This window comes from Salmo salar, chromosome ssa04, assembly GCF_905237065.1.
Source record: "Salmo salar chromosome ssa04, Ssal_v3.1, whole genome shotgun sequence".
Classification (NCBI taxonomy): Eukaryota; Metazoa; Chordata; class Actinopteri; order Salmoniformes; family Salmonidae; genus Salmo; species Salmo salar.
In genome coordinates this window covers 57,178,887-57,205,061 of record NC_059445.1, presented here as the reverse complement: position 1 = coordinate 57,205,061, position 26,175 = coordinate 57,178,887, and the positions used below count along the sequence as shown (strand labels likewise).

At 42.5% G+C, this 26,175-nt stretch overlaps 1 pseudogene; it reads left to right on the top strand.

The window, feature by feature from the left end:
• The window catches only part of LOC106603422 (zinc finger SWIM domain-containing protein 7-like), a 46,399-nt pseudogene that overhangs the window by 11,870 nt on the left and 8,354 nt on the right, over positions 1-26,175 (top strand).

Sequence of the window (26,175 nt, the reverse complement as noted above, 5' to 3'; positions counted from 1 at the left end):
GCCATGCTGGTAAAGTGTGCCTTGAATTCTAAATAAATTACCGACAGTGTCACCAGCAAAACACCCCCACACCATCACACCTCCTCCTCCATGCTTCACTTTAGTAGTGGTTTCTTTGCAGCAATTCAACCATGATGGCCTGATTCACGTAGTCTCCTCTGAACAGTTGATGTTGAGATGTGTCTGTTACTTGAACTCTGTGAAGCATTTATTTGGGCTGCAATTTCTGAGGTGCAGTTAACTCTAATGAACTTATCCTCTGCAGCAGAGGCACCTGGGTCTTCCATTCCTGTGGCGGTCCTCATGAGAGCCAGTTTCATCATAGTGCTTGATGGTTTTTGCGACTGCACTTGAAGAAACTTTCAAAGTTCTTGAAATTTTCCGGATTGACTGACCTTCATGTCTTAAAGTAATGATGGACTGTCGTTAGACTTCTCTTTGCTTATTTGATCTGTTCTTGCCATAATATGGACTTGGGTTTTACCAAATAGGACTATCTTCTGTATACCAACCCTACCTTGTCACAACACAACTGATTGGCTCACACACATTAAGAAGCAAAGAAATTCCCCAAATTAACTTTTAATAAGGCACACAATTCAAGCTTCTACTTTTAAAAATTCACCTTTCCAGAAACAAGTCTCTCACAGTTGCCGCTTGCTATAGACCTCTCTCTGCCCCCAGCTGTGCCCTCGATACCATATGTGAATTGATTGCCCCCCACCTATCTTCTGAGCTCATGCTACTAAGTGACCTAAACTGGGACATGCTTAACACCCCGGCCATCCTACAATCTAAGCTTGATGCCCTCAATCTCACACAAATTATCAATGAACCTACCAGGTACAACCCCAAATCCGTAAACACGGGCACCCTCATAGATGTCATCCTAACTAACTCGCCCTCCAAATACACCTCTGCTGTTTTCAATCAAGATCTCAGCGATCACTGCCTCATTGCCTGCATCCGTAATGGTTCTGCGACCAAACGACCACCCCTCATCACTGTCAAACGCTCCCTAAAACACTTCTGCGAGCAGGCCTTTCTAATCGACCTGGCCGGGGTATCCTGGAATGACATTGACCTCATCCCGTCAGTAGATGATGCCTGGCTATTCTTTAAAAATGTAGAAAATAGTACAATTCAAAGAAAACCCTTGAATGAGTAGGTGTGTCCAAACTTTTGACTGGTACTGTGTGTGATCGTATACAAATGTAAGCAAGGTTTGGAAGGATTATGTTTTAGTCAAATATATCTGGTCTACAAATTATTTGTAATTATGTTCTGGCCTCCTGACCATCCGCTCAAGAAAAAACCATCCCATGGCTAGTTGATGATCCCTGGTCTAGAGCTTGGCATTGACACTTGGATTGGAATCAGGTGCTATGGTGATATAAGACACAAATATAAGTATTTGACCACACACACCAGCGGTGGGTTTGGCATCAAAGATGGATGCATGTGCAGAAATGATCCTCATACCTACTGTAAAATATGGTGATGGGTATTTGATGTTATGGGGTTGTTTTGCTTCCACTAGTCCTGAGGCCCTTGCTAAGGTCAATGGCATCATGAACTCTATCAAGTACAAGGACATTTTAACCAAAACCTGGTTACCTGGAGGCTGAAACTTGGCTACAAGTCAATCTTCCAGCAAGACAATGAACTCAAGCACACATCAAAGTCCACAAATAAATGGTTAATTGACCACAAAATCAACATTTTACAATGGCCATCTCAGTCTCCAGACTTGAACCCCATTGACAACCTGTGGTTTGAATTGAAGAGGACAGTCCATAAGCGCAGACCGAAGGATATCAAGGATCTGGAAAGATTCTATATGGAGGAATGATTCCAATGTGTTCTCCAATCTCATAAAATATTATAGAAAAAGGCTCAGTGCCGTTGGCTTCATTCATAAATTAGGCCAGTCGTCCCAATGCTAGCAGCATACTATTTGGCTACTCAGCGTAAAGTCTCCAATAGAAAACATCACTTACATGGCGTCTATAAATTGAGTTGCTGACTATCATGTGTAAGCCTAGCCTACATGAAACCTCTAGGCTACAAGGTATAATTTTCCTCCTTAACTAGCTTCAATGGCGAGAAGGTGGAAAAGAACGGGGGAAAAATGCATACTTTCTTTATGGAACAACACCATTTCCCTCCACCATTTTTGTATTTTCTGACATTTTAGGATGTTGCACACCACGTTCAGCCAAGGATGTGCAACATCCTAAATTGTCCGAAAATGAAAGGAAAATTAACAGCTAGGTCTTGAAAATGTTGACCATCTTTGAGCAGCTTTTATCTTCCCAACACTTTACATCAATGCCAGGACTCCCACATAAGGACTATGCTTTATTACTGCTGTGTTTATTCTCATGGAAAACCACCTAATCCATAACCATTCCCTACAGTACCAGTCCCAGACTCCCTGTAGGTCATGTTGTCTTGGCTGATAGCAGGGCCTGTCCAGTACAGTCTGTGTAGTTCAGTTGTGGTCATTGTGACTTAAGTTTCCTGTAAATGCCTACGACTGCTTTTATATAATGGGACAGAAAAAACACAATGAGGCTAAATACAGACAGTGGTTTCTGTTACTTTAGGAGAAATTGTTTTATCCCCTTTCCCTCAAGGTTTTGGTGACCTCTGTGGTCAAATGATGTGATGTTTATTCGAAATGATTAAGCTATAATATGATGTGGTTCCGGGCACAAATTTAGTTCAACATTTCAATAGAAATGTAACTATTTTTAATGATGTGATTAAAACATATGAGAGTGAAAAGAAAGCACAAATCCTATCACGCAGACAAAGTGTCGGAATGCCTAAAAAGAAACAAGAAGATAAGTCTTCCAATCACACCATTTACAACATATAGTCAGGTCCAAAATGATTTGATTCCTTGATAAAGATGAGCCAAAAGACTGTATAAAATAAATAATACAAATACTGAGCTATGTTGTATTCCCCCCCAAAATGTAAAAATAATATTATTTTACAACAATATTATTTCTCAGAATCTCAAAAGTATAGGGGTCAGATTATAGTATCCCCTATTTTCATTACTTTTTCCTTACTTAAGACACATTCTAAAATGTTTTATGAGTTGGAGAACACATTGGGAGAGTTCTCAGAACATTCATCTGTACAGAATCTTTCCAGATCCTTGATATCCTTCATGTGCGCTTATAGACTGCCCTCTTCAATTCAAACCACCAGTGGAAGCAAAATAGCCCCATAACATCAAAGATCCACCACCATGTTTTACAGTAAGGATGAGGTATTTTCTGCATATGCGTTGTTGTTTCGAAGGCCAAACCCACCACTGGTGTGCTTGGCCAAAGACCTCTATTTTCGTGTCATATGACCATAAGCACCGGTTCAATCCAAGTGCCATTGTAGGCGGATCTATGGTCAGATGTTAAGGGGCTATTTTGCTTCTACTGGTTGAACCCCATTGAAAACCTGTGGTTTGAATTGAAGAGGGCAGTCCGTAAGCGAAGACGAAGGATATCAAGGATCTGGAAAGATTCTGCACAGCATCAGTGAGCTGTGCTCTCATTCAATATATTTGGAGTAACTCATTACCGTGGCTTTGTTGTTATTTAAAAACATAAACCCCCAAAATCATGTCATTTCTCTTAGATAACTTTTCTCCTCCTGTCTTTTCCTTTTTGACCACTAATCTTTTGGGAGGATGTGATATGAGAGCAAATGTCACCTAGCTATTGTTTTCAATCTACCCCTCCCCTGGACCTTTCTGTCCACAGAGAAAAGGAGGTAATTCAGAAGTATTGGGACACATCCCGAAGGAGGAAGTGCGTAAATGTGTGGGTGTTTGCGTTTGGGATAACCTGGTCTTCATTTAGGTTAGGGTGCCTTGTTTTGTGGTCGGAGGGGGAGGGTACACCATATTTGGGCAGTTGAGATTCAAGGTTTCCTCTGATTCAGTATTGGAAGACCTTTTGTTTCTCTCCTCCCCTGAATTCTTAGCCAGGAGGAAATACTTTGTCCTTCTCTGAATTTAATTGAACTTTGGTCTCCAGGGGATTTTAATCAACATGTCAATTACATTATAATGGTCAATACAACAATGCAACCTGGGGCAACTGTCCAAGTGGCACAACGTTGAATGTCATGGTGTTGTTCATGGTGGTGGAGGATTGCCACAGCACCTGCATCCTATTTTTCTTCCATTTGGCAACCCTCCAAATGAAAACCAGGGCTATTGACAATGCATATTGTTTTATTTTAAAAAAGTGTGTGTTTTATGTTCTCTCTTTAAAATGCCTTACTGCAGAATCCCTAGACAGACAGAAGCCTACAGCCCAGTGTCTGTATTACCATGTCTGTCACACCCTGATCTGTTTCACCTGCCTTTGTGCTTGTCTCCACCCCCCTCCAGGTGTTGCCAATCTTTCCATTATCCCGTGTATTTATACCTGTGTTCTCTGTTTGTCTGTTGTCAGTTCATATTGTCTTGTCAGGCATTTCCTGCGGTCTTTCCTGCGGTCTTTCCTGCGGTCTTTCCTGCGGTCTTTCCTGCGGTCTTTCCTGCGGTCTTTCCTGCGGTCTTTCCTGCGGTCTTGTTTCTTTAGTTCTGTTTCCTAGTTTTTCCCGGTTCTGACCATTCTGCCTGCCCTGACCCTGAGCCTGTCTGCCGTCCTGTACCTGCCTGACTCTGACCTGATTACGAACCTCTGCCTGCCCTGACCCTGAGCCTGCCTGACTTCCTGTACCCTTTGCCTGCCCAGTGTTTCTAATAAATCATCTGAGAACTGTTCTATCCGCCTCCTGTGTCTGCATCTGGGTCATATCCTAAGTCGTGATATTGTCAGCCCTGGCTAAAGGCTCCTATAGTTCTAGTGTGGGATACTAACTGATAGTAGCCATGTTGCTTCTCTCATGAGTTTGTTTTACATAAACAAGAGGTTGATAAATGGGACTCCTGCTTTCCCTTCTCCTCTTCTTCTCTTCTGCTATCACTTCTCATTTCCCAGTGTTCAGTTACACAGATGGTAGTTAGTTATGCTTGCCAAGATATCTTGTAGTAGTGGTCTAGAGTTTTATCTATAATTGTAAATCATTGGTAAAAACCTGCCCTACTCTCTGTGTTCCACGCTCATAACCAGGATGTAACCCATGGAGTTACAGATAATTATCTCTAACTGATTGTTCTGTATCATGACTACAAATATCACCTTTCTGCCTGTGAAGGACACAATACGCTCCTCACCCCAGTACCCGAGGACACATGATGAATGAATCTGTTTGATTGATTGCACATTGCTTCCACAGTGTTGGACTGATTTACAATACACTATTATGACATTTAGCACCACTTATGGAATACATTAATTCAAGAATGCATTTGTGAGACAAGTGTGAGTATTTCTGTCCAAAATCATTGAAAAATAGGCTAGGGGACCTTATGTAGGCTGTTGGGTGGACAGATGTTAGCAGGGGTACTCTGCCCCGTCTTTTACGAAAACATTTTACAGAAGGATTCCAGGAGCATTATTTAGGGTAAATCTGTCAGCAGCATCATGTAGGTGTCTGGCCACTGTCATCTCACCAACCCACGCGTCTGACTCTGTCCAGCAGCTCAATGCTTTTATGAGGTCAGAAACTTTAGTGTCTGAAACCATGACACAGCTACTTGGACGTCACTTCTGAGGAGAAGCTTGCAATAACACCTACTCAGTCGGAGGAGCTTAGCCTAATACTTTAACCCTCTTTTCCTATGTACTTTGTAGCTCTGGGCTAGGGAGAGGAGTCAGTCTGGGACTTGTTGCTCTGGTCTTAGTTTTATTATTGTGTCTGCTGTGAAACTAATGAATAAGCTGGCCTTTTCCCTGCTCATAGCTTGCTACTGTTTGTTTGCTACATTGGCTCATCCATAACTTTTGGTGACCTTTTCCGTGAGAATATGAGGTTGTGCACTGGTTGACAGTTGTGACCCATTGGTTGTGACAGGGCACAGAGAATCAGGGAAACGTTTTTGGCAGAATAGCAACATGCTCTTTTGAAGCAGCTTTTCAAAGGGCATAATTCTTGGAAAGCAATTTTTTTATGCTGTAATTGTTGACATACTGTATCATTAAGTATCCGACCTTGTAGGTATCAGGTATCAAGGTAAGACCCAGATGCAGACTGTCGAAGTAAAAATGTTTATTGTAGCAACAGGGGCAGGCAAAGACAGGTCAAGGCAGGCAGGGGTCGATAATCCAGAGTATGAGCAAAGTGTCAGGACGGCCGGCAGGCTCAGGGTAGGCAGAGGTCGGTAATCCAGAGGGGAGCAGAGGTACCGATCAGCATGCAGGCTCAGGGACAGGCAGAGTGGTCAGGCAGGCGGGGTCAGAGTCAGGACAGGCAAGGGTCAAAACCGGGAGGACAAGAAAAGAGAGACTGGGAAAATGCATGAGCTGAGACACAAACTGCTGGTTGACGCAAACAAACAAGACGAACTGGCAACAGACAAACAGAAACCACAGGTATAAATACACAGGGGATAATGGAATCCCTAAAGATTGGAAAGCTGCCGCAGTCATCCCCCTCTTCAAAGGGGGTGACACTCAAGACCCAAACTGTTATAGACCTATATCCATCCTGCCATGCCTTTCTAAAGTCTTCGAAAGCCAAGTTAATAAACAGATCACTGACCATTTCGAATCCCACCGTACCTTCTCCGCTGTGCAATCCGGTTTCCGAGCTGGTCACGGGTGCACCTCAGCCACGCTCAAGGTACTAAATGATATCATAACCGCCATCGATAAAAGACAGTACTGTGCAGCCGTCTTCATCGACCTGGCCAAGGCTTTCGACTCTGTCAATCACCGTATTCTTATCGGCAGACTCAACAGCCTTGGTTTCTCAAATGATTGCCTCGCCTGGTTCACCAACTACTTCTCAGACAGAGTTCAGTGTGTCAAATTGGAGGGCCTGTTGTCCGGACCTCTGGCAGTCTCTATGGGGATACCACAGGGTTCAATTCTCGGGCCGACTCTTTTCTCTGTATATATCAACGATGTTGCTCTTGCTGCGGGTGATTCCCTGATCTACCTCTACGCAGATGACACCATTCTGTATACATCTGACCCCTCTTTGGACAGTGTGTTAACAAACTTCCAAACGAGCTTCAATGCCATAACACTCCTTCCATGGCCTCCAACTGCTCTTAAACGCTAATAAAATTAAATGCATGCTTTTCAACCATTCCCTGCCCGCACCTGCCTGCCCGACTAGCATCACTACTCTGGACGGTTCTGACATAGAATATGAGGACAACTACAAATACCTAGGTGTCTGGCTAGACTGTAAACTCTCCTTCCAGACTCATATTAAACATCTCCAATCTAAAATTAAATCTAGAATCGGCTTCCTATTCTGCAACACTCATGCCGCCAAACATACACTAGTAAAACTGACTATCCTACCGATCCTCGACTTCGGTGATGTAATTTACAAAATAGCCTCCAACACTCTACTCAGCACACTGGATGCAGTCTATCACAGTGCCATCCGTTTTGTCACCAAAGCCCCATATACCACCCACCACTGTGACCTTTATGCTCTAATCGGCTGGCCCTCGCTCCATATTCGTCGCCAGACCCACTGGCTCCAGGTCATCTATAAGTCTTTGCTAGGTAAAGCTCCGCCTTATCTCAGCTCACTGGTCACGATAACAACACCCACCCGTACCACGCGCTCCAGCAGGTATATCTCACTGGTCATCCCCAAAGCCAACCCCTCCTTTGGCCGCCTTTCCTTCCATTTCTCTGCTGCCAATGACTGGAACGAATTGCAAAAATCGCTGAAGCTGGAGACTTATATTTCCCTCACTAACTTTAAACATCAGCTATCCAAGCAGCTAACCGATCGCTGCAGCTGTACATAGCCCATCTGTAAATAGCCCATCCAATCTACCTACCTCATCCCCATATTGTTTTTATTTACTTTTCTGCTCTTTTGCACACCAGTATTTCTACTTGCACATCATCACCTGCACATGCATCACTCCAGTGTTAATTTGATAAATTATAATTACTTGCTACTATGGCCTATTTATTGCCTTACCTCCTCCCGCCATTTGCACACACTGTATATAGACTTTCTTTTTTTCTATTGTGTTATTGACTGTACTCTTGTTTATTCCATGTGTAACTCTGTGTTGTTGTTTGTGTCGCACTGCTTTGCTTTATCTTGGCCAGGTCGCAGTTGTAAATGAGAACTTGATCTCAACTAGCCTACCTGGTTAAATAAAGGTTAAATAAAATAAATACATTTAAAAAATGGGGAAGATGGGCAACACCTGGAGAGGGGTGGAGAAAATCACAAAAACTGGTGAAACAGATCAGAGTGTGACAGTAGGTGGATCTTAAATCCCAAATGTTTAAGACCCACCGACAAGGTCAGATACATAAATCTGTCAGCAGCATCATGTAGGTGTCTGGCCACTGTCATATCACCAACCCACACGTCTGACTCTGTCCAGCAGCTCAATGCTTTTATGAGGTCAGAAACTTTAGACCCTGGATTTAGTGTCTGGAACCATGACACAGCCACTTCTGAGGAGAAGCTTGCAATAACACCTACCTTACTCTGTCTGAGGAGCTTGGCATGATGCTACTTTGTAGCTCTGGGCTAGGGAGAGGAGCCACTCAGGGACTTGTTGCTCTGGTCTTTGATTTATTATTATGCCTGCTGTGAAACTAATGAATAAGCTGGCCTTTCCCTGCTCATAGGTTGCTACTCTTTGTTTGCCACATTGGCTCATCCATAACTTTAGGTGACCTTTTGGCCACAGCATTGGGACTTAGTACTGGCTAATATTTGTAATATTATGAACAATTACACATATATGTTTAGCTCTCTGCAGTTGCCTTCTCTTTGTATGGATTAGACCTGATATGGGTAGCAACACCAGCCCTGTTTTGGTGAGTGAGATTGACATGTCGACTGTAACTAAGCCAAGACTACACTGTTTCTTAACAAGAGGGAATCCATATTTTTGACCATAACACAACCATTTTTTAGGTTTTGCTACAATAAATTATATTGAAGAAGTTTGGAAAACGAGTTTGGGAAACCCTGTCATAACTATAAAGGCCATGATGGTCATTCTGACCATTTCTATTTAAATTGTATAAATATTGCTAAATTAATACATTTAAACTCAGCAAAAAAAGAAAAGTCCCTTTTTTCAGGACCCTGTCTTTCAAAGATAATTAGTAAAAATCCAAATAACAGAGCTTCATTGTAAAGGGTTTAAACACTGATTCCCATGCTTGTTCAAGGAACCATAAACAATTAATGAACATGCACATGTGGAACTGTCGTTAAGCCACTAACAGCTTACAGACGGTAGGCAATTAAGGTCCCAGTTATGAAAACTTAGGACAGTAAAGAGGATTTCTATTGACTCTGAAAAACCCCAAAAGAAAGATGCCCAGGGTCCCTGCTCATCTGCGTGAACGTGCCTTAAGCATGCTGCAAGGAGGCATGAGGACTGCAGATGTGGCCAGGGCAATAGATTGCAATGTCCGTACTGTGAGACACCTAAGACAGCGCTACATCGAGACAGGACTGACAGCTGATCGTCCTTGCAGTGGCAGACCATGTGTAAAAACACCTGCACAGGATCGGTACATACGAACATCACACCTGCGGGACAGGTATAGGATGGCAACAACAACTGCCCAGGTTACACCAGGAACACACAATCCCTCCATTAGTGCTCAGACTGTCCGCAATAGGCTGAGAGAGGCTGGACTGAGGGCTTGTAGGCCTGTTGTAAGGCAGGTCCTCACCAGACATCATCGGCAACAACGTCGCCTATGGGCACAAACCCACCGTCGCTGGACCAGACAGGACTGGGAAAATGTGTTCTTCACTGACGAGTCGAGGTTTTGTCTCACCAGGGGTGATGGTCGAATTCGCGTTTATCGTCGAAGGAATGAGCGTTACACCGAGGCCTGTACTCTGGAGCGGGATTGATTTGAAGGTGGAGGGTACGTCATGGTCTAGGGCGGTGCGTCATCGGACTGAGCTTGTTGTCATTGCAGGCAATCTCAACACTGTGTGTTACAGAGAAGACATCCTCCTCCCTCATGTTGTACCCTTCCTGCAGGCTCATCCTGACATGACCCTCCAGCATGACAATGCCACCAGCCATGCTGCTCGTTATGTGCGTGATTTCTTGCAAGACAGGAATGTCAGTGTTCTGCCATGGCCAGCGAAGAGCCCGGATCTCAATCCCATTGAGCACATCTGGGACCTGTTGGATCGGAGGATGAGGGCTAGGGCCATTCCTCCCAGAAATGTCCGGGAACTTGCAGGTGCCTTGTTGGAAGAGTGGGGTAACATCTCACAGCAAGAACTGGCAAATCTGGTGCAGTCCATGAGGAGGAGATGCAATGCAGTACTTAATGCAGCTGGTGGCCACACCAGATACTGACTGTTACTTTTGATTTTGACCCCCCCTTTGTTCAGGGACACATTATTCAATTTCTGTTAGTCACATGTCTGTGGAACTTGTTCAGTTTATGTCTCAGTTGTTGAATCTTGTTATGTTCATGCAAATATTTACACGTTACGTTTGCTGAAAATAAACGCAATTGAGAGTGAGAGGACATTTCATTTATTGCTGAGTTTATTATGTTAAAAGAAACTCAGGACACCAAATGCAAATTGAATCTGTTGGAAAATGTATTGATTGATCCAGAATTGCATAGAATGTAAGTACTAAAATAATTATTGTGTATTTTCTGACTGTAAGACAACAGTTGCCTACCCAGTTTGCCTGTCCAAACTACACCTAAACTATATTGAAACTAATTTCACACATATAATAAAAGATGTGGCCTAAGGACAAGATTAAATTGACAATAGTCTAATGGGTGACAATATTATCAATTGTCAATTATACGATGGGTCGATCTAATCCTGGATGCTGATTGGTTAATGCCTATTTACTCTGTTCCATCTCACTGCGCAATCCACTGTCTCATCAGCCCAGGCAGGCAATTTATAAAATGTATCTCTACTATAAAAAGCATCTAGACATTATCTTCCATTTCTTTTAGACTAGCCTTTGGTTTTCAATTGTGGAGATTTGTATTAACCTTGGTGTCTGTTTCTCCGATATTCGCAACATTGTTTCAATATTGAAATATTGAAAACGTGTCGGGAGTTGGGACAAGACAGACAGGCAAACAGTTTTTATCAGCCAGTTGAAATTATGAATCAGCTGGCATCATTTTTATGGACAAAGAAATGTCAATAGAAAACAGGTAAAACGAAATGAAATGTAGCTACTTTGCTGTTATTCTGGCTGCACCGTTTGACGTGACTGTAAGTTAGCAGTAGTTGGCTAGCTAGCAAGGGGTAAGACCGTTGCCAGCCAGTATGACAATGGAACATTTAGAACGAACAACTGGGTCGCGTCCATAGATACAGAACAAAAATGCTTAACGACTGGGTCGCATCTCTGGCAACCGAACCACCAGCCGGCTTGGGTAGCAAGGACTATATCTCGTGGAAGGATAAAATAGTATGAATAAATTCAGCAGAATAACTTTTTTTATGAAAATATATCAATCATTATTTGAATATGTTGGTAACTTGTTGTATAAAAGTGATAATGCCCTCAAAGCCGGTGTTTGGAGGATATATTGGCACGGTTTGCTGGCCCTCGAATTTGTCTCGGGCCTAACAACACCCGTGCCAATATACACCCATGCATTATCACTTAAATAGAGAATGAAGAATTGGATGACCTGCGTAGCGTGCATTGACAAAGAAGCAATGAGCTTACCAAATAGCACTTCTTCCATATCATCCTACAGAGGTCCATGCAAGCCAGACATAATAAACCAATTTTGACAAACAACTGTACACATTGCACATGGTCTCTGTTTCAAAATATAACTTTTCCGAAGAATAACCGTAACTTAATGCATTCCTCATGTGAGTAGGCTAATGGTGACAATCCGCAATAGCCATTTGGGATATTCCATTATATTCTTACTGTAAAATATATGTGTGTTGACTGTGGCAAGGCAGGGCAGGGCCTGTGATGTCTGCTAAACGAGCAAGCTGATTTCATTGGTATGGTGCAGCGATAGCTTTGGGTACTAAGCACAGATAAATACAACTCAAAACATGCTATTCTGTTCTTTTCAAATTAATGGCCTTGTATCATGTTTTTCATGACCTACTTACAGTTGAAGTCGGAAGTTTACATATACCTTAGCCAAATATATTTAAACTCAGTTTATCACAATTCCTGACATTTAATCCTAGTAAAAATGCCCTGTCTTAGGTCAGTTAGGATCACCACTTTATTTTAAGAATATGAAATGTCAGAATAATAGTACAGAGAATTATTTATTTCAGCTTTTATTTCTTTCATCACATTCCCAGTGGGTCAGAAGTTTACATACACTTAATTAGTATTTGGTAGCATTGCCTTTAAATTGTTTAACTTGGGTCAAAAGTTTCGGATAGCCTTCCACAAGCTTTCCACAATAAATTGGGTGAATTTTGGCCCATTCCTCCTGACAGAGCTGGTGTAACTGAGTTAGGTTTGTAGGCCTCCTTGCTCGCACACGCTTTTTCAGTTCTGTCCACACATTTTCAATGGGATTGAGGTCAGGGCTTTGTGATGGCCACTCCAATATCTTGACTTTGTTTTCCTTAAGCCATTTTGCCCCAACTTTGGAAGTATGCTTGGGGTCATTGTCCATTTGGAAGACCCTTTTGCGACCAAGCTTTAACTTCCTGACTGATGTCTTGAGATGTTGCTTCAATATATCCACATAATTCTCCTGCCTCATGATGCCATCTATTTTGTGAAGTGCACCAGTCCCTCCTGTAGCAAAGCACCGCCACAACATGATGCTGCCACCCCCGTGCTTCACGGTTGGGATGGTGTTCTTCGGCTTGCAAGCGTACCCCTTTTTCCTCCAAACATAACGATGGTCATTATGGCCAAACAGTTCTATTTTTGTTTCATCCGACCAGAGGACATTTCTCCAAAAAGTGCGATCTTTGTCTCCATGTGCAGTTGCAAAGCGTAGTCTGGTTTATACTTGCGTACTGTTGTTTGTACAGATGAACGTGATAACTTCAGGCATTTGGAAATTGCTCCCAAAGATGAACCAGACTTGTGGAGGTCTACAATTTGTTTTCTGAGGTCTTGGCTGATTTATTTTGATTTCCCCATGATGTCAAGCAAAGAGGCACTGAGTTTGAAGGTAGCCCTTGAAATACATCCACAGGTACACCTCCAATTGGTCAAATGATGTAAATTAGCCTATCAGAAGCTCCTAAAGCCATTACAATATTTTCTACAATTTTCCAAGCTTTTTAAAGGCACAGTCAACTTAGTGTATGGAAACGTCTTACTGTAACGCCCTGGCCATTGAGAGGGGTTTTTTGTTCTTTATTTTGGTTAGGCCAGGGTGTTACATGGGTGGGCGTTCTATGTTCCTTTTTCTATGTTTTTGTATTTCTTTGTTTTGGGCCGAGTAGGGTTCCTAATCAGAGGCAGCTGTCTATCGTTGTCTCTGATTAGGAATCATACTTAGGCAGCCTTTTCCCACCTGTGCTTTGTGGGATCTTGTGTTTGTGTAGCTGCCTGTGAGCAGCCCAGAATGTCACGCTTCGTCTTCATCTGTATTGTTTTGGTGAGTTTTCATATTTATTAAACATGTGGAACTCTAAGTACGCTGCGCCTTGGTCTACTCCTTTAGATGATCGTGACAGAAGATCCCACCAAAGAAGGACCAAGCAGCGTGCCCAGGAGGAGCAAGGATCCTGGGCCAGGGAGAGAAAGGACTGGACATGGGAGGACATCCTGGACGGCAAGTGATCCTACACTTGGGAAGAGATCCTGGTCGGAAGGGATCGCCTCCCATGGGAACAGGTAGAGGCACTCAGAAGAGCGGAGGCAGCAGGAAAGAAGGACCAACGGCAACGGTATGAGGGAACACGGCTGGCAAGGAAGCCCGAGAGGCAGCCCCAAAATATTTTTTGGGGGGGGCACACGGGGAGTGTGGCAGAGTCAGGTTGGAGACCTGGGCCAACTCCCCGTGCTTACCGGAAGCGGCGTGGTACTGGTCAGGCGCCGTGTTATGCGGGGGAGCGCACGGTGTCTCCAATGCGTGCTCATAGCCCAGTGCGCTACATCCCAGCCCCCCGCAAGTGCCATACTAGAGTGGGCATCGAGCCAGGACGGGTTGTGCAGGCCATGCGCTCTAGACCTCCAGTGCATCTTCAGGACCCGGTCTGTCCTGTGCATACGCCCAGAGCCAGGCCTCCTGCATGTCTCCCCAGCCGGGGGAATCCTGTGCCTGCGCCCCGAACCAGGCCTCCTGCATGTCTTCCCAGCCTGGTGAGTCCTGTGCCTGCGCCCAGAGCCAGGCCTCCTGCATGTCTTCCCAGCCTGGTGAGTCCTGTGCCTGCGCCCAGAGCCAGGCCTCCTGCATGTCTCCCCAGCCTGGTGAGTCCTGTACCTGCGCCCAGAGCCAGGCCTCCTGCATGTCTCCCCAGCCTGGTGAGTCCTGTACCTGCGCCCAGAGCCAGGCCTCCTTCATGTCTCCCCAGCCTGGTGAATCCTGGGCCAGAGCCGCCAGGGCCGCCCGCCAGCCCGGAGCCGCCAGGGTCGCCAGCCGGGCGCAGCCAAGGGTGGAGCGGGGTCCACGTCCCGCACCCGAGCCGCCGCCGTAGGAAGGCCCACCCGGACCCTCCCCTTCAGAGTCAGGTTTGCGGCCGGAGTCCGCATCTTTGGGGGGGGTACTGTAACGCCCTGGCCATAGAGAGGGGTTTTTTGTTCTTTATTTTGGTTAGGCCAGGGTGTTACATGGGTGGGCGTTCTATGTTCCTTTTTCTATGTTTTTGTATTTCTTTGTTTTGGGCCGAGTAGGGTTCCTAATCAGAGGCAGCTGTCTATCGTTGTCTCTGATTAGGAATCATACTTAGGCAGCCTTTTCCCACCTGTGCTTTATGGGATCTTGTGTTTGTGTAGCTGCCTGTGAGCAGCCCAGAACGTCACGCTTGTGATACAATGAATTCTAAGTGAAATAATCTGTCTGTAAACAATTGTTGGAAAAATTACTTGTGTCAAGCACGAAGTAGATGTCCTAACCGACTTGCCAAAACTATAGTTTGTTAACAAGAAGAAATTTGTGTAGTGGTTGAAAAAGCGAGTTTTCATGTCTCCAACCTAAGTGTATGTAAACTTCCGACTTCAACTGTAAATGAAATATGAATGGATTTCTTTGTGATTGTGTACATTAACACTGGAAAGACTGACAGCATCATAATGACTCAAAACGAATTTCAATGTTTAATTACACCACCATTTTTAGTCATGTCCCCCTCATCCTTGACTTTTCCTAAATAAGTCTATATAACACACTGTCATTGTTAGAATGTTAATATCACAAACAGAATGTTAATATCACAAACAGAACTGGAGTTATAACCAGTTTTAGGAGGGCATGTAATGGTTTTCACCAGCCTGCTCCGCTCCTTCTCTGATAGTTGAATGTGCCATGCCCAGTTGATAATCACCCCGATAACTGCCTCGTGGTCCCGTGTGGCTCAGTTGGTAGAGCATGGTGTTTGCAACGCCAGGGTTGTGGGTTCGATTCCCACGGGGGACCGGTACAATTTTTTTTTTATAATGTATGCATTCACTACTGTAAGTCGCTCTGGATAAGAGCGTCTGCTAAATGACGTAAATGTAATGAAACTGAACCTAAACTATACCAAAACGAATTTCACACATAACAAATTAAATAAATAAAGTATAGTATGATGTGGGAAAATGTTGATGAGTGAAGGGAAGTGAAATGATGCAGAATTATGTAATCAGCAATTGTGAATGAAGAACAGGGCGGGACATTTTATTGTATTCATCTATTCTAATTATAATCTCAAAACGGTGTAGTCTTTATTAGTCCACCGAATCAGTCGATGGACTGATATAGACTAGTCTAAACTACACCTACTTGGAGTAGTCAGGGCCGGATTAAAGGAAAACTCCACCCAAAAACTATTTTGGTATTCGTTTCGTTAGTCCATTGTTGATATAGACCCAAATGTTTTGCATGTCAGCAATCAAGTTTAACATATGTAACTTTTGAAATACAGAAATATGGCTGTATGATGCATTTACATGGCCGTATGAGTCTTTTTTAATACCATACAAATGACCGAAATGAGTGGCTACTCTGACTGACAAACTGAGATCAATCTGGTCTTGAATTCAAACCAACAGTAGCCCAGGCCATTGAAGTGACACACAGATTGTACAATATTAACAGGAAAAACATATACAGTATACACAGTAGCAGACAAAAGTTTACACACCTACTCATTCAAGGGTTGTTCTTTATTTTTACTATTTTCTACAATATAGAATAATAGTGAAGATGTCAAAACTATGAAATAACACATATGGAATCATGTAGTAACCAAAAAAGTGCAGAGTGTGCAAAGCTGTCATTAAGGCAAAGGGTGGCTACTTTGAAGAATCTCAAATATATTTAGATTTGTTTAACACTTTTGGTTACTACATGATTCCATATGTGTTATTTCATAGTTTTAATGTCTTCACTATCATTCTACAATGTAGAAAATAGTAAAAATAAAGAAACTGGTACTGTTTATAAAATAAAGAAACTTGACTGGTACTGTTTATCATAGACTACAACAGGCTACTAAATATAATTTCCAGTGGCACACTGACTTACCTAATTATGAAGATGAAGCCATAAGCTTCTCATGGTGATGGCCGGTGAGCTTGTCATGCTAATAGCCTATCTCCAGATGAGCTACTTTGAAAAACAGTGCTGTTGTTAGCAAAAAATTAGGATCTGTTAAGAAAATAAATTATATTGGTTCTACAGACAGATTAGTCTCCTCTATTCAGCAGTAGCCACTTGCTTTCAAACTGTATTTTGAAATCTGCAAAAGGCAAACCGACAGCCGCAACCAACCATGGAAATATAATCCCAGTCCTGACTCCCATTAAAGTCAGGACTGACAACCATTGCTTGTGTACCCATGAGTTTCACAGTCAAATTGCCAGGGTAAGAGGTTACAAAACCCTTCTTTGGATGATATGTCTATGGCCACAATGCAACAAGCTGCATATTTATCAGGTATGAAGGTAAGACCCAGATGCAGACAATATTGAATTAACAATGGTTTAATAATCCAACAAGGGCAGACAATAGACAGGTGAAAGCAGGCAGAGGTCAATAATCCCAGAGGTGGGGCAAAGGTACAGGTAAGCAGGCAGGGTCAGAGTCAGGACAGGCAAGGGTCAAAACCAGGAGGGCGAGAAAAAGAGAGACTGGGAAAAGCAAGCGCTGAGAACAAAAATGCTGGTTAACTTGACAAACAAGACAAACTGGCACCAGACAAACAGAGAACACAGGTATAAATACACAGGGGATAATGGGGAAGATGGGCGACACCTGGAGGGAGGTGGAGACAATCACAAAGACAGGTGAAACAGATCAGGGTGTGACATATTTGGAGTGCATGCTGCCCAAACTGCATTAACTGCCAAAATAAAGGAAACACTTAAGTTAATAAGGGTTACAAAGTACATGTTATGGTGTGGGGTGCATTTTCCTGGCAAGGTTTAGGTACACTTATAGAATCTATGCCATGGCGCATTGAAGCTGTTCTGGTAGCTCATTATTTTATTATTTTCAACACCCTTTATTTTGGCAGATACCTGTATGCGCTTGTTATAAAACTTAATCCACAGTTATTTTTTTATACACTATTTATCCACTGTGGCTAAATTATGCTCTCTGGTGTATTTTGAACATTGAGAGCAGGCTCCTGTTTTAGGATAAAACATTATTATAATAACAAACAAAAAACATATTGCTCACCCTACAGGCTGGGGCCCAGCCCCTGACTCACACAATTGACCAGTCACATGTATTTATTATGCAGTTTATATATCTTTTTTTATTAATCAGTTACCCATGTGGGCCCCCTACCTCCTCTCCTCCCCCATCTGATGATTAGCAGAGCAGCAGGCTGTCTACACTCATTGAGAGCGGGCTCCTGAGTCTTCCTGTGGTTGGCAGTTGCAGTAAAAAAAATGAGGCCCTATATACTACATGTATAATATATACAGTTTATATTTCCTCTATAATTTATGGGGGTAAAAATTATTAGTATTTCATTTTTTGCTTTCCTCTTGAGCCTCCCACGGGCCTGGGCCGGGGGATTCAGCCATGTTAAACCCCTGCATTAAGCCTGCCCTGGGAGAAGGCTACACAGTGAGAGCATGAGTATCTTACAATGGCAAGACCAAGAACACAAAATCTGAATGAAAACGACTCAGATGGCAGGAACAAATGGATCATGACATCTCTGATGATTGTTATTCTGATTCATGCTGAACGACTTTCCATATCTGTGAAAGGATTCATATCGGGTAGCAAGTGAGCGAGTGTCTGATGTTTTGGATCAGCTGGCATGGCTGTACTAGGTAAGAGGAACTTGATGTGTTCTACAACATTCTTGACTTGGCTGCTATTAACAGACAGGTTTTGTTCAAGCAGTGCATGAACAACACCATGAGCAGGAGAGAGTCTGTCACACGGGCTACATGAGGAACATATGAAGGCCAAGGCAGCAGCAAAATTGCACACAGCTCCCAGGGAAGAAAAGCTGCAAGGTTGGCAGACGCACTCGAATCTGTTTCAGCTGCAAGTGACTTGTTCATGGGAAGTGTTTGCTTCAAGTGAAAATGACAAAGATTTGTGGTGACTGTTAGGGCATGGGAATGGGATAATCGCTAAATGAGACCCAGCTGTAGCATGAAGACGCACACCATACTGTATGCATGAGCAAGGCCACAAATAATGTGTCCAGTAACTCACAATAATTGACTCTTTTTTACCGCTGTTGTATCGACACAGCGGCTGATGGAAGGCTACTCAAAGTCAGAATCTGCACTACAGCGAAGCCTAATCAGACATGCCCGCGCTCATTAAGGTTATTTCACACTCTAAAAAGAAAAGGTTCCTGGAGGATCCTTTATGGGTTCTTCAAATTGAAACTGGGGAAACCCCTATAAGTTCTTCAAAGAACTCCCATTAATGGTTCCTCAAATAACATTTTGGGGTAAAAAGTTCAACCCCCCCATTATTATTATTATTAATAATCAGCATAACAATAACACAACATTTTAGTTGTCAGTGTTTATTATGCTTTTAGTTAAAAGCATAAAAGCAGAATAAAACAAATACGAGGTAAACATCCAGAAGAGCCCCAAGTCCATTGGGTATATCCTCTGGCGTGTTGATGTTGATGTGTTGAATGTCCTTTGCAGGCTATCCATAGCCAGAATGATTTTGAAGTGCATGGTGATCGAACAGGTTTCCTATTATATTCATCAGAGGTGTAGGGAGGGTGAAGTCTATAAATGCAAAAAATAATAATTATACAGATGATTAGCACCTTGGTTTTTGTGGTAAAAGTGAATGCAATTTTTTTCACTTCTGACAACGATTTTCATACACATACCTTGTTCATAATATAGAGACGTAACAGTATAGCTTCCGTCCCTCTCCTCGCCCCTACCATTTCACATCGTTTAGACTCACCCACCTTTTGACCTCCTCCTTTTCCGCAGCAACCGGTGAGCCGGGTCACGGCACCAATGTAACAGTATAGCTTCCGTCCCTCTCCTCGCCCCTACCTGGGCTCGAACCAGGGACCCTCTGCACACATCAACAACTGACACCCACGAAGCATCCTTACCCATCGCTCCACAAAAGCCACGGCCCTTGCAGAGCAAGGGGAGCAACTACTTCAAGGTCTCAGAGCGAGTTACATCACCGATTGAAATGCTATTAGCGTGCACCCCGCTAACTAGCTAGCCATTTCACATCGGTTACAGAGAGTCCTTTGGGATCTTCATTGAAGAGTTATGGGAGGAAGAAGATGGCTGCAGTGATGGAGTCCTATAAGGTTTTAGATAAACCATTAAAACAAATTAACTGTAGATGATACATGTGATCTGCATAACATTATGCGACAACCCATTACCAATTGTACATACCTTTGTGTGACTTCTCATCAGTATACAAGCAGACACAGACACACACAAATAAGGGAGCAGTTTAGTCATCTGCACCAAATGCAGCAATAGCTTTTAACGTATTCTTACATATTCTTACCTCTTTTTTTATTGATTTCCATTGAACTGTTTCCATTTTTTGTTTTAGAAATTATTTAAAAAAGGGAGAAAGTGTCAAACAACAGCCATTTGAGTAAAATTTACAGATGATTAGTAAAGCTTAAACCAAAGTTTATTGACCCATTGCGTCATACAGCAGCATAAGACAAAGACATGGTTCCACCAGTGGTAGTATATATATACCACAATTTGGGTGACATCCTCCTTCTCGCTAAACATGACATATTTATTGCTGGGCAGGAAATTAAGTGATGTGCACAATAAACTGTTCCTTCTCCTTTAATGGGACCTGACCTAACCTCGGCCCCCCATTCTTCAAACCACATCTCTCCACCCTTATCAGTGCCTGCCAACATGTGATTGCCTTTCCTTTACTCAGTACATTCCAAGGTTAATTGGCTCCACCATATACATTCGTCCAACAGATAACAATTAACTTCTGGTGTAGAAATCAGACAATGGCACTCAATATTTCAATAGGATACCTGATAATTAACAATATTTCATGTTTAGAGTCAGATCTCATCAATAGTATCATCATGAAGACAATTTTAATTTAGATCATAAATGGAGAAACCTTACCTTAAATTGAAGAGATCTTTACATTTCTCAGTTAAGTGCTAAATTCAAATCAAAACATTTTGGTTGGGCTGTTAGGTTCCTGCAAGAACCCACAAGAACGAATAGGTTCCTCAATGAACCCCACCTACTACGGGGTTCTTGGAAGAACCTTTTGGGGGCATTATTCAGTGACAAGAAGCCTAAGGTTCTTCGAGGAACTTTGAGGATCTTAGAAGAACCCTCATTGAACCCCTAATTTTTTGAGCAGGCAATGTGAAGTGATACAGTGAATTTGCTCATGGTGCTCGCAGCTCAAATTATACAGTAACAGTCAAAAGTTTGGACAGACCCTCTCATTCAAGGGTTTTTCTTTATTTTTACTATTTAATAATAATAGTGAAGACATCTAAACTATGAAATAACACATATTGAATCATGTAGTAACCAAAAAAGTGTTAAACAAATCAAAATATATTTTATATTTGAGATTCTTCAAAGTAGCCACCCATTGACTGACCTTCATGTCTTAAAGAAATGATGGACTGTTGTTTCTCTTTGTATATTTGAGCTGTTCTTGCCATAATATGGACTTGGTCTTTTAACAAGGCACACCTGTTAATTGAAATACATTCCAGGTGACCACCTCATGAAGCTCGTTGAGAGAATGCCAAGAGTGTGCAAAGCTGTCATCAAGGCAAAGGGTGGATACTTTGAAGAATTTCAAATATAAAATATATTTTGATTTGTTTAACACTTTTTTGGTTATCACATTATTCCATATGTGTTATTTCATAATTTTGATGTCTTCACTATTAATGTCGATAATAGTAAAAATAAAGAAAAACCCTTGAATGAGTAGGGGTGTCCAAACTTTTGACTGGTACTGTATGTAGCAACACCATTGGACCAACACCATCCAACATGAAATACAATTCTAAATGTAACAATACTGTAGCACAACAAAATACAGTTGAAGTCAGAAGTCTTCCCTGTAGCTCAGTTGGTAGAGCATGGTGTTTGCAACACCAGGGTTGTGGGTTCGATTCCCACGGGGGGCCAGCACAGAAAAAAAAAAGAAAATGTATGCATTCACTACTGTAAGTTGCTCTGGATAAGAGCATCTGCTAAATGACTGAAATGGAAGTTTACATACACTTAGGTTGGAGTCATTAAAACTTGTTTTTCAACCACTCCACAAATTTCTTGTTAATTAACAAACTATAGTTTTGGCAAGTTGGTTAGGACATCTACTTTGTGCATGACACAAGTAATTTTTACAACAACTTTTTACAGACAGATAATTTCACTTATAATTCACTGTATCACAATTCCAGTGGGTCAGAAGTTTATATACACTAAGTTGACTGTGCATTTAAACAGCTTGGAAAATTCCAGAAAATGATGGCTTTAGAAGCTTCAGATAGGCTAACTGACATCATTTGAGTCAATTGGAGGTGTACCTGTGGATGTATTTCAAGGCCTGAAGTTATCACGTTCAGCTGTACAAACAACAGTACGCAAGTATAAACACCGTGGGACCACGCAGCCGTCATACCGCTCAGGAAGGAGACATGTTCTGTCTCCTAGAGATGAACATACTTTGGTGTGAAAAGTGCAAATCAATGCCAGAATAACAGCAAAGGACCCTGTGAAGATGCTGGAGGAAACAGGTACAAAATTATCTATATCCACAGTAAAACGAGTCCTATATCAACATAACCTAAAAGGCCGCTCAGCATGGAAGAAGCCACTGCTCAAAAACCGCCATAAAAAAGCCAGACTACGGTTTGCAACTGCACATGGGGACAAAGATCGTACTTTTTGGAGAAACGTACTCTGGTCTGATGAAACAAAAATAGAACTGTTTGGCCATAATGACCATCGTTATGTTTGGAGGAAATGGGGGTACGCTTGCAAGCCGAAGAACACCATCCCAACCGTGAAGCACGGGGGTGGCAGCATCATGTTGTGGGGGTGCTTTGCTGCAGGAGGGACTGGTGTACTTCACAAAATAGATGTCATCATGAGGAAGCAAAATTATGTGGCTATATTGAAGCAACATCTCAAGACATCAGTCAGGAAGTTAAAGCTTGTTCGCAAATGGGTCTTCCAAATGGACAATGACCCCAAGCATACTTACGAAGTTGTGGCAAAATGGCTTAAGGACAACAAAGTCAAGGTATTGGAGTGGCCATCACAAAGCCTTGACCTCACTCCCATAGAACATTTGTGGGCGGAACTGAAAAAGTGTGTGCGAGCAAGGAGGCCTACAAACCTGACTCAGTTACACCAGCTCTGTCAGGAGGAATGGGCCAAAATTCACCCAACTTATTGTGGAAAGCTTGTGGAAGGCTATCCGAAACTTTTGACCCAAGTTAAACAATTTAAAGGCAATGCTACCAAATCCTAATTAAGTGTATGTAAACATCTGACCCACTAGGAAAAAAAAAGCTGAAATAAATCATTCTCTCTACTATTATTCTGAAATGTCACATTCTTCAAATAAAGTGGGGACCCTAACTGACCTAAGACAGGGAAATTTTACTAGGATTAAATGTCAGGAATTGTGATAAACTGAGTTGAAATGTATTTGGCTAAGGTGTAAGTAAACTTCTGACTTCAACTGCAGATAACCAATTTTACTTTGCTGGTGCCTTTTAATTTAAACACCAGTGGTGCCATTAGTGCTTTCTAACTGCACTGAACCAAAACAGTGGCTTGGGAGCAAAGCAAAACTTTAGAGTAGTGACGGGGTAAGGAGGAGGAAAATGCAATCTGATAATTATTTTATACTATACACTGAGTATACAAAACGTTAAGAACACCTGTTTCTGTCTCCCCATTAATGTATATTAGTCTATGGGGCCACAGGGTAGAGAGGGGGGTTGGGGGGGTGTTGCTGATGAGTCCTCACCAAATCTTAGCCCCTGGATATTGGCTCTGTGTAAACCCCAGGCAGTAGCAGCAGCTGTCCAATTGTGTTATCATTTCACCCACTCAACCTTTGCTTTTCCAAACCATCCTTCCTGTTGGAATGTAATCAGTGTTGCCCTCAGTGACCTTTAAAAAGTATGTTTATCGCTTTAAAGGGACATTTCAGACATTTCACCCTTTTATGACAAATCTAGACAAACAATCCAGAGTTATGATGCAGTCTGAAGCCTTGAGTAAGATGCATCATTGGACCTGTGCCTGTCGTGACTTCCCACAAACAACTACAGTCCTCTATAGTCCTCCCTGACGGGTTGTAACTGATAATTGGGGATGGCACTGATGGACTGATGACAAAGGCCTCCCCTCCAAACCTCTGAGCTTTCTGGCTTCCCTCTAAGTAGTGCTGCAAGATCCCGGCACTTCTACCATAAAAATAGAGAAGCCAACTCCAGTCACACTGGAGCTGAATCTCATGTTCATGTCATTTTCTGAGATTGAAGAGTAGCTCGTGCTTGATTTGCAGTCTAGCAGACTGTGGAGTCCCCTGCTAGGATAGCTTGTACACCTGCCAAACAGTGGAAGGAGAATACCAGGGAGCATTTAATAGTGTTGTTTTGTGTTGGGCCTACCCGTTGGCTTTGTGGCCAGAGCTTAGCAGTGGTACATTCTGAAATGCCAACATGAGGACAAAAAATACCCAAATGTGAGCTGGTTTTCAATGACTCTAATGCTTTAGAGGCTTCAGCATCACTGATTGGCCTAGGCCGGTCCCATGGAAATAAAATACATTTTATTAATTATATTTAAGACATTGCTCACGTAGTCAGCTCAGGGAATCGAACCAGCAACCTTTCAGATACTGGCCCAATGCTCTTAACCGCTAGGCTACCTGCCACCCCTGAGTGCGAAGTGTGTGGGTGTTTGTGTTTGGGATAACCTGGTCTTCATTTAGGTTAGGGTGCCTTGTTTTGTGGTCTGAGGGGGAGGGTACACCATATTTGGGCAGTTGAGATTCAAGGTTTCCTCTGATTCAGTAGTGAAAGACCTTTTATTTCTCTCCTCCACTGAGTTCTTAGCCAGGAAGGAATACTTTTTCCTTTATTTGAATTTAACTTTGATCTCCGGGGGATTTTAATCAGCATGTCAATTACAATATAATGGGCAATACAACAACACAACCTGGGTCAACTGTCACGGTGTTATTTTTGGCAGTCTTTAAAAAAATCATTAAGCCTAGTCCCATTTTTTGTCATTTGAATAATTATTTAGTCTAGTTACTGTCAAAATGTCAAAAACAGTGGGCCATTTTAGTCAACTAAATGCACTTTAATTTTAGTCACATTTTAGTCACATCATATTTGTATTGCCTCATTAACCTATAGTAAAAATATATCACTGATTTCCATGTGCACAAACATACATAGCCTTGTCCTACCAACATATTTTTCAGCATAACATCCTATTTTCTCCCCAAAAGTAGAAATATGACAAATATACAGTACCAGTCAAAAGTTTGGACACACATACTCATTCAAGGGTTTTTCTTTATTTGTACTATTTTCTACATTGTATAATAATAGTGAAGACATCAAAACTATTAAAAAACCCACTGACAAAGAAATGATCAGTCTATAATTTTAATGGTAGGTTTATTTGAACAGTGAGCGACAGAATAACAACAAAGAAATCCAGAAAAGCGCATGTCAAAAATGTTATAAATTGATTTGCATTTTAATGAGGGAAATAAGTATTTGACCCCCTCTCAATCAGAAAGATTTCTGGCTCCCAGGTGTCTTTTATACAGGTAACGAGCTGAGATTAGGAGCACACTCTTAAAGGGAGTGTGCCTAATCTCAGCTTGTTACCTGTATAAAAGACACCTGTCCACAGAAGCAATCAATCAATCAGATTCCAAACTCTCCACCATGGCCAAGACCAAAGAGCTCTCCAAGGATGTCAGGGACAAGATTGTAGACCCACACAAGGCTGGAATGGGCTACAAGACCATCGCCAAGCAGCTTGGTGAGAAGGTGACAACAGTTGGTGCGATTATTCGCAAATGGAAGAAACACAAAAGAACTGTCAATCTCCCTCGGCCTGGGGCTCCATGCAAGATCTAACCTCGTGGAGTTGCAATGATCATGAGAACGGTGAGGAATCAGCCCAGAACTACACAGGAGGATCTTGTCAATGATCTCAATGCAGCTGGGACCATAGTCACCAAGAAAACAATTGGTAACACACTACGCCGTGAAGGACTGAAATCATGCAGGTCCCTCTACTCAAGAAAGCACATATACATGCCCGTCTGAAGTTTGCCAATGAACATCTGAATGATTCAGAGGACAACTGGGTGAAAGTGTTGTGGTCAGATGAGACCAAAATGGAGCTCTTTGGCATCAACTCAACTCGCCGTGTTTGGAGGAGGAGGA